At 26.2% G+C, this 13,350-nt stretch overlaps 1 protein-coding gene across 1 annotated transcript in view; it reads right to left on the reverse strand.

Annotated features, from left to right (window-relative positions):
* Nucleotides 1-13,350, reverse strand: part of LOC127287626 (protein timeless homolog) — a 60,027-nt gene that overhangs the window by 46,031 nt on the left and 646 nt on the right. The gene's annotated exons all lie outside the window — the stretch shown is intronic.

Raw genomic sequence — 13,350 nt, forward strand, 5'->3', positions numbered from 1 at the left:
TTTTTTTTATGAAAATTTATACAACCTCTAAATCTGAATTTGTTAAAAGTAACTGGCAGAGAAATTTTTTTTTGGCTAATTTTTTAAGCTAACAACTAACATCCGAGTTACAATGGACCAAATATTTTTGAAATTAAAAATTTTCCAGATAAACTCTCGGGAATACTACAGAAGGTAGATATAGTGCTCAATAAAAAATGTATAGGGCACTTTTTGAATGGAGCAACCAACGCAGCATCCGACATACAATGGACCAAAATTTTTGAGATAAACTTTCGTGACTAGCAGAAGAGTTATCACAAGATAATGATAGACAAAAAATATATGTAACATTTTTGAATGGAAAAACAGCATCCCACCTACAATGGACCAAGATTTTTGAGATAAACTTTCGTGACTAGCAGGAGAGTTATCTCAAAATAGTGCTCTACAAAAAAATATATGAGGCACTTTTAGAATGGACCAACGCAGCATCCAATCTAGAATGGATCAAAATTTTTGAGATAAACTTTCCAAAATACGAAGAGATTTCTCAAGATAGTGCTCTACAAAAAAATGAACCAAGAGATTATGTTCAACAAAGAATGTATTTAACTTTTTGAATTTAACGCAGCATCCGACCTACAATGGACCAAAATTGAAAATATCAAAAATTTCAAAATCTTTGAAATAAACCTCCGAAAATACCGAAGGAAGTTTTCCAAGGTGTTCCATACATTTTTTGTAGAGCACAATCAGCAACAAAAAATGTATGTGATACTATTCAAATGAACCATATTATCCTCCCAGCTACGCTGGACCAAATTGGACAATATTTTTTTTTTTAAATTCTATCTACATAATCTTTAAATTTTCCATTGATATTAAAAATTTCAGTCTTGTTTTATTTTTTCAAACTGTAACTGAAAAAAATTATTATTATTCTTTAGCTAAATGAAAATGGTATTAAATGATTATTCAAATAAAGGGAATTTAAAAACATGCTTATTGAAATAAATATATATAACGAACAATTATTTCCAAATGAAATATAAAGCACACACAGTAGCAAATAATTTTTGTTTGCTAATAAAGATGAAAAAATAATTGTGAATTTTAATCCATATTTTATGTTTCATTATTCTGATTGCATATGTATAATAATATAAGCTGAATACGTGAATATTTGAGAGAAATAATACATATAGATATAATGTTCTAAACTCTAATGGTCATTGTCTTCCAAGGTATATACTTGAATATATTAATTTACAATAATTACCTTCATTGATAACAAGTTTCGTTTTAGCTTCGAGTTAGTAAATTTTCTATATTGTGCATAATAATGAAGGTACTTAATACGTGCATATATATATATATATATATATATATATATATATATATATATAGTTAAACTTAATATAGTTAAAGTCCTTTTGACACTGTATTTAATGATTCTAAACCATTAATAATTTAGTGTTTAAGTTCATCAGGTGCGTTTAATAACATTTTATATGGTTATCAAATTATAACACATTGTATAATATACTTTTATGTTTCTGTACTAGATTCTTTTTTAAAAATTAAAAAAAAAAAAAATTCAAAAAGCATTTAATGATAAATAAAATTAGGTGACAATAGTTGTAAATTTGATTATACTCACTAAATTTTTAATTCGTTAGGTTATGTCAAAATAGAAATAAAATTGAAATTGAATCGAATTTTTAGGGTTTCGTGCCACAGGCACGAAAGCCATTTGACGTCCGTCCGTCCGTCATACACTTGTACAATGGTAACAGTTACCACAGCAACTGTTTCCATGAAAATCACCATCACAGCAACCGTTTCCATGACAACCATTATCATAGCAACCGGTACCATAGCAACAGTTTCCATGGTAACTGGTACCATAGTAACGGTTTCCATAGCAACCAGTACCTTAGCAACTGTTTCCATGGCAACTGGTACCATAGTAACCGTTTCCATAGCAACCAGTACCATAGCAACTGTTTCCATAGCAACCAGTACCATAGCAACTGTTTCCATAGCAACCGTTTCCATGGCAACTGGTACCATAGCAACTGTTTCCATAAATACTGATACCATAGTAACAGTTTCCATAGCAACCGATATCATAGTAACCGTTTCCAAAACAATGGAGCCAGCTTCTCTCTTTTTTTTTTTTTTTATTTTTCTCACGTTGAAAAATTCCATTACGCCCTCTCTTGGATATATTTAAAGGTCCTACATTAGTATATGTCAAAGTATAGGGCCTTCAGATTTGCACTTATGAGGCCCTTGAAGAGAAAAAAAATCAAAAGGTTAAATTCATCTAGAAAAAGGCTTTTACGATACTCTTTCGGGTACTTGGTGGCCAAATGTCGAGCCATCCAAGTGAACAATGAAAGGCATCGATCCATCGTTGAAACGAAGCGGAGAATTCCACTTCTGATGGTGGTGCTTGCATCTCTCTCTCTCTCTCTCTCTCTCTCTCTCTCTCTCTCTCTCTCAGTTTCTTCCTCCCTTGTCCCCCCCTCATTTCCTTCACAGAGTTGGTTCTGCTCAACGTCGTCTTTCAAGCTCCTAACCATTTCACAACCCCCTCCCCCCCTCTTCTCTCCCCTCACACACAGCTTTTTGGATATAGAACGTCGTACACTTGGAGTCGCCAAGGTTTCGGCTCTCGTAAGCTTTCAAGGGTCTAATATACCCAGCATCTCTCTGTTCCCCCAAAAGAGTCGTAAGAGCATTGCATTTCAAGCGATTTCTTCAAATTATCTAGTGCGATGGAATCGAAAATCCTTGATGCCCTTTTGTTCCACGCTTCGTTGCCAATTTCCATTCGCGTAAATTGTCCTTTCAATTGTGTTTTCTTGAAGCCCCCCACCCCAACCCCTTTCTCTCTCTCTTTCGTCCCATCAACATATAGTATAAAAACGAGGTCACGCGACTAACACTTTCTCAGTTATAAAGGGAAATTTTCTTTCGGATGAAAAATTTTTTTCTTTTGAGCATCGAAAAGGAATTTTTGCAGCTTTGAAGGAATTGTAATAAGTTCCACTATATATACTTATATAGGATAAACTCGAGGAAAAAAAAAGGTTTCATTGGAAAGAGAGAAAAAAAAATTTAAAAAAAAAAACAATCGACATTTTTTTATTTAAGAAAAAATTTAAATTAAAATTTCAAAATATCATGTAAAGAAAAATAATTTGAAATTTAGTTTATTTAAAGATGTTTATTCCCTATGAATGAAGAACTTCAGAGAGAAATATTTATTTGACATTTCAAAAATTAAAATACTATTACGTAGGAATCTAAATTCGGATCAACTTTTTGATACAAAAGAAGAAAGAACGTTTATTAATGTATTTTATTACGCTGAATTCAAAACAATTGTTAGATTTTCTTTGATAAATAAAATCCAAAATGGCGGATCTAATATGGTGGAAAAAATTAAAAATCAATAGAATTTGTTTCAAACATATTACTCGGGGGTTTTTGGGGTCACTGATTGCTAATTTAAAGTCAGATTTTTAAAAAATTTAAAATGGCTGATCCAATATGGCGAACAAAAGAATTTTTATCCGACATATTGGATCCGCCATTTTGAATTTTGGAAAACGGACTCAAAAATTTGTAATCAGCAACCCCAATAACCCCTGAGTAATAAGTTTCTAGCAAATCCAAATGTTTTTAAAAATTTCTGTGCTCCATATTGCATCCGACATTTTGAATTTTGAAAATCTGTCTTCAAATTCGTAATCTTTTCTTAATAATTTTTTCCGAAAAATTGTATAATTAAATCTTCACACAGAAAAAAGATTTATTTTCTTCAAAGAATTCAATTTCTTTGACAAATTTTTCTTTAATACAAAGAAAATTTATTTGTTTCAAACAAATTATTATTATTATAAATCAATGTTAGAATTTCTTTAATTTAATGCACAAATTTTCTTTCATTCAAAGAAAATTCCTTTGAATCAAACAAAATTTTCTTTAAAACTAAAAAGCTTGTTTTGTTTTAAAGAAAATTTTATTTTAAATAAAAGAAAACAAGTCAAAGAAATTGGTTTCTTTAAATTAAAGTAATCTTTTCTCTGCGTGTTCTAAAATAGTTTAAAATTAATTTTTATGAAAATTTGGTTTGCGTTAAAAATAATTTTTCAGTTTTGAGGTTATGTTTGGGTCTCCATACTCCTTAAATTTGATAAATAAAGTAATGTACACGATTATAATATTTCATCAGAGCAGAAATGAAAAAATAGAAAAAAAAATAGAGGGGAGTGAAAACGATTTTTTTATGGAACTAGAGGGATAGAAAGTCTGGGAATAGTCTTCTTGTAACAATGAAGAACTTATTGTTATTACCAATGTTTTCCAATCTGGCGATGCTAAAATCGAAATCGTCTCTCTCTCTCTCTCTCTCTCTCTCTCTCTTTCTTTTTCCCCCCTCCTCTCTCGCTATAAATCCACCCTCTTCAATAACGTAACCAAGAAAAATTTCCCTTTACGTTCCCCCAAATTCAATATTCTCACTCCTTAGCAATTTTTTATCTTCAAACGGCAATCAATTTCGCATTTTTTTTTTTTTTTTTTTTTTTTTTGTTATTGACTTTGGAAAAAAAGTTTTTTTAAAATTTCATTACTGGCTCGAGTAATGGAAAAATAAATACCAAAAGTTAAAAAAAAAAACAACATTAATACACTAACTTTATATAACTTGAATGCGACTGTTATTTGTTTGCTTTGATTTATCACTTTTTAAAAATGATTTATTACTTTATTTTCTCATTTTCCATTTGTTTTGATGTAATTTAACTCACGTGACACTTTTCAAATAATTTTTGATAACAATGATAAATTATTATTGATAAAAAAAAAAGAATTAAATGTTTTCTACATTTTCACATATAATGATTTATCTGGCAAAAATATTTATAATGTCATCATAGTAAATGCAAAAATTATTTAATTGAATACTAAATAAATTTATAATTATGTTGAAACTGTAAAAAAGTGAATTATTTTCTTTTTTTTTAATTAATAAATGTACGTAAATACATTTCCATCGCTTGTAGGTATTTAATTTATTAAATTTTGTTAAATTATGAAAATAATATTAATTAATATTAGTAATTAATTATTTACATCTATATTTGATTTAATTAAATAATAATAATAATAATAATAATAATAATAATAATAATAATAATAATAATAATAATAGTATCTGCCTTGGATACCAAGGGTTATGCAGATTTTCCATTTCTCTCGTAAAACAAAAAAAAATAATAATAAAATAATAAAAATAATAAAAATAATAATAAATATTAATTCAATAATTTTAAATTGTAATTCAAAAAAAAATTTCAATTTTTATTGATTTAAGAAACATTTAACAATTAGTAATTTGAATTTATTTTTTATTTGATATTATTGAAATTAATTTATCTAAAGAATTTTCTTTTTATATATTGAAAAAGATTTTTCTAACTCAATGAATTATACAACGGAATAATATTATAATTATGAATTTTTAGCTTTAAGTATAAAGTTTGATATAATTTTTTCTAAAGTTTAATAGGTTGAGTGCACTAGTCATTAACACATCAAGAGAGAAAATTTAGACTTAAGGAAGTAAATTAGGATTAATTAAGGTAATTAAGTAGAATAGAGTTGGTGACGTGAATATAATTAAAATTTAATAAAGAATACAACTATGAGTTTTAAGTTTTAATGATTTAAAAAATAATAAATTGCTAAACTATATAAAAAAAAATACATTACTGTGACAAACATAAATATAGATTTTTTTTTCATTATTATCTGTCAATTTTTCAAATTTTTTTTTTTTTAAGTGAATTTTTTGATTTAGAATTGACAAAAAAAAATTAAACAAAAATTGTTACTGTATAAAAAATACAGTAACAATTTTTTTTTTTAAGAAAAAAAAATCCAATTTAGTAAGATTTACAATTTTCTTTTCGTTTTAAGTAGTAATATCCAGTTTAGTCAGACATGGTATAATGTGAATTTTATCCGCAAATACTATCTAAATTTGAATACTTCACTTTTAACTTATTTAACTGATTTCAATTAGCCAATTTTAATAAATGAATTAGCATTTTTCTACTATCAATTAGTATTTTCTACTATTGATTAGTAGTTTTCTACTATTGATTAGTAGTTTTCTACTATTGATTAGTACATTTCTACTATGAATTTTTAGTTTTCTACATTGAAATAGTTTTCTGCAATTAATTAGTAGGATTCTACTATGAATTACTAGTTTTATAACAGCTAATATTTAGTTAATTTTTAGCTTAATTAGCTAATTTAGCAAATATTAAGCTACATTAGCTAATTTAGCAAATATTTAGCTACATTAGCTAATTTTTAGTTGCCTTAACTACTGTAGTAAATATTTATCTACTATTTAGCAACGTTAGCTAAATTTAATTGCAGTTATATGAATAGCAATTTTCGGTATCTAATACAGCTAATAATTATATTTCACAACTAGCAGATTTTTTATAAACTACCATAACTAAAAATGGGCTATCCATATAATAGAAAACTCATTTTTCTCCATGATAAATCAGAAAGTTTTTTTTAAATCATTATTTTCCATAAATATAATGATAAAAATTAAAAAATTTTGTAGGTGAAATTTTTTTTTTTTCACTACATATTGCTTTTGAAGAACTAATAATAATAATAATAATAATAATAATAATAATAAAAAATCATATAATAAGTGGGAAATTAAGGAATTCTGAAAGGATCTTTTGAAGGAGAATAAGGTGATTAGGATGCTTGAGTGTGCGTCTTGACTGGAAAGGGTGTCTGGTCTAGTCGAGGGAAGAACGGAGAATGGACTCTTTTAATACGCGAAATGCCTTTAAACGAGGAATGTTCCACGATCGATTATTTGAGATATGCCGCTGATATGCATTCCAATGAAAATTCCTTTATATTCCCACACCTCGAGTTTTAACGACTACGTATCATCATTGGAAAATTCATTTTTATCGACTATAACTGAAAAAAATGAAATAACAAGTTATAATTGTCTATAGCGGTCAAGCTCATTGATGACTTTATAGTATACCAATATACACGTTACATTAATTGAGCGAAACCTCGGATAAATAAACTATTTTCGTCAATTTATTTTCTATAATTAAACATGCGTATAAAATTAGTTTTCATGATTAATTAATTATAATATATTACTGTAGACGAATATTAGCATTGAAAATTTTTCAGGTGGAAACTAATTGAATTCGCATTCTCTAAATCGAGAGATTATAATATACAAACGAGTAAAACTTTATTATTATATACAAAGAAATGCAAAAAGTCAGTTTTAAAAAGGTATTCAATGAGGCAGATTTTTCTACAAAATACAAAATTAAATAGAAATAATTTTAAGTAATACTATATATAGAATTTTCTACTTGATACTACTAATTCATTGTAGAAAGTTACTAGTCAATAGTAGAAAACTAATAATTCATTGTAGAAAGATACTAGCAAATAAAATAAAACTACTAATTTATAGTAGAAAACTACGAATAAATTGTAGAAAGCAACTAATTCATCGTAGAAAGTTACTAATCAAAAATAGAAAAATACTAATTTATCGTAGGAAGTTAATGGTTAATTGTAGAAAGTTACTAGTTAATAGTAGAAAACTACTAATTCAATGTAGAAAGTTACTAGAAAATAATATAAAACTACTAATTTATAGTAGAAAACTACTCATAAATTGTAGAAAACTACTAATTCATCGTAGAAATTTACTAATCAAAAATAGAAAACTACTAATTCATTGTAGAAAGTTACTAGTAAAAAGTATAAAACTACTAATTCATATTAAAAAACTATTAATGCATTGTAGAAAGTTACTAGTGTACGGTAGAAAACTAATAATTCATTGTAGAAAGATACTAATTAATAGTAGAAAACTATTATATCATTGTAGAATTTACTAGTCAATAGTAGAAAACTACTAATTCATTGTAGAAAATAACTACTAATTTATAGCAGAAAGTTACTAGTCAATAGTAGTAAACTACTACTACTTCATAGTAGAAACTACTACTAATTTATAGCAGAAAGTTACTAGTCAATAGTACTAAACTACTACTACTACTTCATAGTAGAAACTACTACTAATTCATAGTAGAAGGTTAATAGTCAATAGTAGTAAACTATTATTACTTCATAGTAGAAAGTTACTAGTCAATAATAGAAAATAACTAATTCATAATAAAAGCTACTAATTCATTGTAGAAAATTACTAGTCAATAGTAGAAAACCACTAATTCATATTAGAAAACTACTAATTCATTCTAGAAAGTTACTAATCAAAAATAGAAAACTACTAATTCATCGTAGCAAGTTAATGGTTAATTGTAGAAAGTTACTAATTAATAGTAGTAAACTACTAATTCATTGTAGAAAATTACTAGTCAATAGTAGAAAACCACTAATTCATATTAGAAAACTACTAATTCATTCTAGAAAGTTACTAATCAAAAATAAAAAACTACTAATTCATCGTAGCCAGTTAATGGTTAATTGTAGAAAGTTACTAATTAATGGTAGAAAACTACTAATTCAATGTAGAAAGTTACTAATCCAAAGTAGAAAACTACTAATTCGTTTGTAGAAATTTGCTAGTCAATAGTAGAAAACTAATTAGTGATAGAAAACTAGTAATTCATAGTAGAATACTAATAAATAGCAGTAGACTAATTAGTAATAGTATTAGTTCCTTAATATTGGCTAAATATTAACAAACATTGTAAAATGTTAGCTAATGTTTTATTGTAAAGTCTTCTTCTACTTATTCCTAATCTCTGATTAATAAGTTTTTCTTACTGAATATAAAAAACCTCATTAAAAGCAATATCACATAGAATCGAATTTTTCTACTTATTACAAAATTTTTAATTTACATTTCTATACAAATTGATATTTGTGCAAATATTAAGGAAATTTATTTAACGGAAATATTAAAAAAAAAAAAAAAAAAAATGTAATCTAATTGAGAAGTTAAATTACATATGTGCAGAATATCACTATTATTGAAATTGGTTTTAGAAAAAAATTTATAATTTTCTCTATATCAAATGTTCTGGTTTCGTTCAAGGCTAAACCAGTTTCAAATATTTAATTCTAGCAGGTGGTTTCTGGAAGACGTCACGTTCTCTGAAAATACCCATACGTGCTTTCCTGCGCATAGCGTAAAACGTTCTGCCCGGAATTTTAAGAATTTATGGACAACTGGTAAAAACGTTTGAAATCACACAGAACACTCGATACTTTATTTCCTTCAATTATTATTTTTTTCGCATATTAGAGTGGAAATTAATTTTTTTTTAAAAACGTTTTTTAAAATAAACCCTCTTCAATTATTATTATTATTTGTTCCCATATTAGAGTGGAAGTTAAAAATTATTTTTTTTTAAATAAACGTTTACCAAAGACATTTTTTTATTGTAAATTAAAATAGAGAAAATTTTTTTTAAGCACAGATTGTTTTTTTTTGGGAACGAGGAGAGATGGGAAATTTGTTTTTTTTTTTTTTTTTTTTTTGTATCTTAAGTGGCTCTGCTATTTAAGTATTGAAAAATCTGCCTGTTTCGAAACGATAAAAGTCTATAATAAATTGATTAGAGTAATAACGATTGATCGATGGACTTTGGTAGCACAGTAAGTGCTCGTCTTACTTCTTTATCTCTTAACCTTCGTAAATCAATGTCGAGATTCATGCTCACATTCGACTTTTATTGTCGACGCCACGACTTGACGGTAATACGAATTTAGTGGTCTCCGAGGTGGTAATGCACTGCAAGAAAGATACTTTTTTTTTTTTCTCCTATTTAACCTCCAGTCGAGAGAGAAATCTTCCGCTATTGTGTACCTAATTGTTCAAATTGTAACGAATCGTAAGGAATAACTTCTCTTTTTCAAAGCAGGAAAAAAAATTGCTATACACAATAAAAAAAAAAAAAAAAATCTCATTTACTTTAAACTACTAAAATTTGATTGTAATTTTTTTTGAATTTTATTTCCAAATCAGTATTTTACAATTTCGGAAATTTTTTTTTTTTAAATCTCAACTATAACAGTAAAAAAAAAAAAATGAAAAAAAAGTAAGTGGAAATAATAAAAAATTCCATTCGTGCTCAGAATTCATGTGACAGTTTCTATCTCTCTGACAGCTCCTGATAAGAAGGATTTTCTACAGCAGAATAATACAGGGTGTGGAAAATTGTATACCACGGAACAACAGAGAATATAGAAATAAATTTATTTGCCACGGAAATAATACAGAAAAAAAAATTATTATTATACATATTTTGTCGTTTAGATATATATATTTTTTTTTGTAATTTGGAAAAAAAAAATTCAATACTTTAATATGTCTTTATTGCAAAACTAAAATGGGGAAAATTTCAATAAAAAGGAGAGAGAAAAAAAAGTTTTTTTTTTTCCCCCAAGAAGGCTTAAGGGGAGCTTTTTTTTGCCACGCTGAGAAGAAAGTAGGATTTCTCTTTTGCGCCCTTGATTTTTCAAGATCTCAACGGAATATGCGTTTCTATCTCGAATGTCTTTTGGCGAGAGATTTGCGAAACGGCGGAACCGCATAGTACGCTGAAATTGAACAATTCCAATAAAACTGGGTTTGTCCGATTTGGACTTGAAATCGATTCCCCCCCCCCCTTCTCGCTACAATGGAAATATAAAAAAAAAAAAATCTCGCGCTATTTTTTTCTTTTTTTTTTTAATATAATCTGATACTGGTAAATGAAAAAAGAAAATTAAAAAAAAATCAATTATTTTAAATAAAAGAAGAAAATAAATTTTTTTTTAGACAATACAAATTATTATTTTCTATTTTTTGAATAATTAAAAAAAATATAGAAAACAAGGAATTATTGTATATTAAGAAAATTGTCATGCTGTTAGCTAGTGAAATATAGTTATAAAAGCTTTTTTTCAACTCCAAGAAAGTTTAGTAACAAATTTTTTAAAGTAGAGAAAAATAGGTAAAGAATGTTTAAAAGTTTGCGTTGAGACTTCGCTGTTATTTTATCTTGACAAATTTGTCTTCTCACAGTTCAAATAAGAAAAAAAAACAAAGTAACTTGTTTCCCTATGTAAAAAAACATTTTCCGAATTTTTGATTTCTATTATTAATTTTATTATTATTTTTTTTTATTTATAAACTTATTTAATAGCAGAAAATTACTAATTTATTGTATAAAAAGTTACTAGTCAAAAGTATAAAACTACTATAATTCATTGTAAAAAGTTACTAGTAAATAGTAGAAAACTACTAATTCATTGTAGTCAATAGTAGAAAACTACAATTAATTCATAGTAGAAAGTTACTAGTCAATAGTAGACAACTACTAATTCATTGTAGAAAGTTACTAGTCAATAGTGAAAAACTACTAATTCATATAAAAAACAACTAATTCCTTGTAGAAAGTTACTAGTCAACAGTAAAAAAACTATTAATTAATTGTAGAAATTTACTAATCAATAGTCGAGAACTATTATGTTATTGTAGAATTTACTACTTACTAGTAGAAAATTACTAATTTATTGTAGAAAATTACTACTAATTTATTGTTATCAATAGTAGAAAACTACTACAAATTCATTGTAGAAAGTTACTAGTCCAATAACAAAAAAACTACTAATGCATAAAAGAAAACAATTAATTGCAGAAAGTTACTAATCAATAGTAAAAAAAATACTAATTAATATAAGAAAGCTATTCATTTATTGCAATAAGTTACTAGTTAACAGTAGAAAACTAATAATTAATAGTAGAAATTTACTAGTCAATAGTAGAAAACTACTAATTCATTGTAGTTAATAGCAGAAAACAACAACTAATTCATAGTAGAAAGATAATTGTCAATAGTAGAAAACTACTAATTCATTGTAGAAAGTTACTAGTCAACAGTAAAAAACTACTAATTAATTGTAGAAATTTACTAATCATTAGTAGAGAACTATTATGTCATAGTAGAATTTACTACTTAATGGTAGAAAACTACTAATGCATAAAAGAAAACAATTAATTGTAGAAAGTTGCTAATCAATAGTAAAAAAACTACTAATAAATATAAGAAAGCTATTAATTTATTGCAGTAAGTTACTAGTTAATTTACTAGTCAATAGTAGGAAACTACTAATTCATTGTAGAATGTTACTAGTAAAAAGTGTAAAACTACTAATTTATATTAAAAAACTATTAATGCATAGTAGAAAGTTACTAGTGAACAGTAGAAAACTAATAATTCATTGTAGAATGATACTAATTAATGGTAGAAAACTATTATATAATTGAAGAATTTTCTAGTCAATAATCAAAACTTCTAGTCAATCAAAACTACAAAATCATTGTAGAAAATGACTACTAATTTATAGTAGAAAGTTACTAGTCAATGGTAGAAAACTACTAATAATTCATTGTAGAAAACTACTACTAATTTATAGTAGAAAGTTACTAGTCAATAGTAGAAAACTATTACTAATTTATAGTAGAAAGTTACTAGTCAATAGTAGAAAACTACTAATAATTGATTGTAGTAAACTACTTCTAATTCATAGTAGAAAGTTAGTAGTCAATAGTGGAAAACTACTAATAATTCATTGTAGAAAACTACTACTAATTCATTGTAGAAAGTTACTATTAATACATGATATTATACTTATTTCACGGTTACTACAAAAAGAGTGTATAAAAAATATTAAAATTAATATTTTTCAATAATAAAAAATTACTTATTTCGATTTTTTGGATTTTAATCAAAAGTTTTCATCATGTTTGATAAATTTAAAATTTTTGGAAGTATATTTAATTATGATTTCCCACAAAGTTTATGTAATAGTTTGCTAATTGAAAAATGTGCGACTATAGTCATAAATGGTTTGAGAAATTGTAAAGTTGAATTTTCAAAAGTTGCAAATTGTTGAAATAAACTCACCATCATAAAATGGGTATTAAAACTGTCGACAGTGTACTGGAATATTATCCATCTCTAGCCAGCGGATTACCCTCCGAGATAATGCCTATCGATAAATTTCACGGAGCTCGCTTCAGAGTTGTTTATTAATCACCCTTTATGCACAAAACATTGCCCAGATTACTTCAAACTGACTGCCTACCAACTCATGAATCTTATAAAATTTTAATGCCCCACTGAGTGGAAATAACGAATTTTACTCATTTTTCCCATTTTTCTATTTTCTTTTTTAAACAGTGACCAATAATGCCCTCGTTATCTTCATTTTCCATTTTTTTTACCAGACTTTCATAGAAAAAAAAAATTTTTT

The sequence above is a fragment of the Leptopilina boulardi genome, unplaced genomic scaffold (genome assembly GCF_019393585.1).
Source record: "Leptopilina boulardi isolate dan_hultmark-lab unplaced genomic scaffold, ZJU_Lbou_2.1 LbouV2_372, whole genome shotgun sequence".
NCBI classification, from domain to species: domain Eukaryota; kingdom Metazoa; phylum Arthropoda; class Insecta; order Hymenoptera; family Figitidae; genus Leptopilina; species Leptopilina boulardi.